This window comes from Pongo pygmaeus, chromosome X, assembly GCF_028885625.2.
Source record: "Pongo pygmaeus isolate AG05252 chromosome X, NHGRI_mPonPyg2-v2.0_pri, whole genome shotgun sequence".
In the NCBI taxonomy this organism is placed as follows: Eukaryota; Metazoa; Chordata; class Mammalia; order Primates; family Hominidae; genus Pongo; species Pongo pygmaeus.
This window is the reverse complement of record NC_072396.2, coordinates 22,979,498-22,982,659: the sequence shown is the minus strand read 5'-3', so window position 1 is coordinate 22,982,659 and position 3,162 is coordinate 22,979,498. Positions and strand designations below refer to the sequence as shown.

Genomic DNA, 3,162 nt, shown 5'->3' with positions numbered 1-3,162 from the left:
ACATGTACTGTGGGCCATGTATATTGTACTTATCTTTGCTTTTCTAATGACAAGTTCAGTACTTGCTTGATTTTACCTTTTTACTTTGCTTTCAGTTATTGGTGAATAACTGAATAAATTAGAAGTACATATTACATATAAAAAGTTGACATGTGAATTATGAATCAATCTCATCAATTTGTTAAAGAATCTTCTACCAAGTACTCTTTTCTTGAATAAACTTTTCCCCTCATTACAGCTACCGTATCTTTGTAACACCGTTAAGGGAGCATTGATTTTACTATATTAAATAGTTTTCTATTTCGAATAGACTTGGCTGAATTATTTTGATTAGCTCAATTAAAAAATACAAGATTCTAATAAGAGACTTTAGTATGTACTAAAGGCATTGTGAGCTATGATTAAACACAATTGACATGAAATATAAGTTTTGTCAGACAATTCTCTGTAAGGATTTTACATTTTTACTTTGCTATATGTGAACAAAATGACCCATATCATACTGAAAAATCTCTTTGAAATAATAGACTGTAATTTGAAAAATGAAATTTTATCAGTATAACACGTATTTAAACTAATGTTTTAAAATTTAAAATTTGTAAAAAGCCTACATTTGACAAAGCTATAGTAATTATTCACAAGTAGGGACATTAAAATTCATCCGTAATCATCGTCATTTGAGCCAGAGAAAGACTGTTGCAAATATCTAAGTTCAAAATTTAGGACAGGCAGGTATGATTTGACAGCTTGAGTTTACATATTTAGATAAACACAACATAGTATTATTTAAAGAAAATTTCCTGGCCAGAGGAAGGACTGCATTTCAAGAGTCCAGTATGATGCAAAGATTAACACATTTTTCCAGTCTTGAGATGCTGCTGCTCCCTGAGTGGAACTTTCTCTGTCATGGTAATATTTCCTACAGTTTCTTTTTGAGGGGAAAAAAAATGCTAAATGCTATCACTTTTCAGACTGTCCCACACTTTAAACCTATATCAGGGCGTTCAGGAACATAACATGGGTAAAGATTAGAGAAATTGTGAGAAAAAAATTTGAAGAGTAAGATGATGGTAACTTATAATTTGATAGCTCCTCTAAGCTTGGCTGAGCACCCTCTGGGGTTATCTTGTACATCCCGATCTTGTGGACTAAGTACCTTCTTGTGTATCAATTCTCACATGAAAGGAGCTCTTCTCATAGAGACTTCTTCCGTGTTTTCATGATCTGAACCCAGTTGCAGTGTTTTCATCACTTGCTGTCTAACACTTAGGTTAAAACTTTCTGTCATGCTTATTCCAAGCAAAAATCTTTTGACGATGCAATCCTCTAGTGCATGGAAGGAGAGGGCAACAAGGCAACCACCAGGTCTCAGAAACTTCTGAGCTGTCTTCAGTCCTGTGTAGAGTTCATTGAGCTCATTGTTCACAATTATGCGAAGAGCCTGGAAAGTCTTGGTGGCAATATGAGTAGATTGTTGTAGCAAGTCTTTTCGTGCATAAATAGCAGAGGGAGGAAATGCTCCTGTGATGATGCTGGCAAGCTGCTTGGTTCTGGTGATGGGGTAGATGCTGTGTGCTGAAGCGATTTTCTTGGCATGCTTCTCCTCCCCATATGTTCTTAGGATAGATGCAAGTACCTGTTGATCTAAAGCATTCACAACATTAGCAGCAGTGGGCATGTCAAGGTACCTGCCACCATCCATCCTCATGTCTAAGGGGCCATCTTTCTGAAGGGAAGAACCTCTTTTGGGAGTATCAAGTTGTATGGAGGAACACCCAAGATCCATAAGAACTCCATCAAAAGTCTCTGGCTGCACTCCAGCTTTCATTAATAAGGCTTTAGCCTGGCTGAACTAGCCCAGCATAGCTCGGATTTGTTTAGGATACAACTCTGAAAGGTGTTCAGCTAATGCATAAGCTGTTGTGTCTCTGTCCAAGGCATACAGAACAATATCTGACTCCTTCTGTAGAATAGCTTTTGTGTGCCCTCCTGAACCAAATATCATATCTAGAAAAACCTGTCCTTTTTGCGGTGACAAACAATGAACAACTTCATCCACCATTACTGGAATATGTAATTTAGCCATAGTTTCAAAATCTCTATCTTGAGATCTGTTTAACTCCTGGGCTTGAGTTTGATCTATTTGCTCCTGGGCTTCATATTCTTTATATTTTTCTGCTGTAGTAGGTATTCTTTTTGGCCAGACACCTAAATTAGGTATGCCAGATTCCAACCAACATGAAAGATGTTCTTTATACATTCTACAAAAATATGGATATTGAAGCATTCTGTAGGTCAACAAATCTGAGGCATGAAGACTTCTCAGTTGGCCTCTAACTTGGGCCAGCGACTACCACTACGGTGCCGGAGAACCTGCATTTGCCCACTTTAAAGTTTGTTTTGTCTGATATAAGAATAGCTACCCCTGCTTGCTTTTGGTGTCCATTTGCATGAAATCCCTTTTTCTACCCCTTTACTTTAAGTTTATGTGAGTCCTTATGTGTTGGGTGAGTCTCCTGAGGCAGCAGATGGTTGGTGAGTTCTTATCCATTCTGCAGTTCCGTATCTTTTAAATGGAGCATTTAGGCCATTTACATTCAATGATGGTATTGAAATGTGAAGTACCATTGCTTTCATTGTGCTGTTTGTTGCCTGTGTACTTTGGTTTTTTGTTTGTTTTTTGTTTTTGCTTTTATGTTTTTGTTTTATAGGTCCTGTGTGATTTACGCTTTAAAGAGGTTCTGTCTTGATATGTTTCCAGGATTTATTTCAAGATTTAGAACTCCTTTTAGCAGTTCTTGTAGTGGTGGTTTGGTAATGGTGAATTCTCTCAGCATTTGTTTGTCTGAAAACGACTGTATCTTTCCTTCATATATGTTACTTAGTTTCGCTGGATACAAAATTTTTGGCTGATACTTGTTTTGTTTGAGGAAGCTCAAAATAGGTCCCCATTCCCTTCTAGCTTGTAGGGTTTCTGCTGAGAAATCTGCTATTAATCTGATAGGATTTCCTTTATAGGTTACCTGGTTCTTCTGTCTCACAGTTCTTAAGATTCTTTCCTTCATCTTAAATTTGGATAACCTGATGACAATGTGCCTAGGCGAAGATCTTTTTGTGATGAAGTTCCCAGATCTTCTTTGTGCTTCTTGTATTTGGGTGTCT

General features: G+C 37.2%; 1 pseudogene; it reads right to left on the bottom strand.

Moving 5' to 3' along the window:
- Window positions 1-1,075: 1,075 nt before the first annotated feature.
- On the bottom strand, window positions 1,076-2,287 carry LOC129024640 (12S rRNA N4-methylcytidine (m4C) methyltransferase-like; annotated as a pseudogene).
- Window positions 2,288-3,162: the final 875 nt, after the last annotated feature.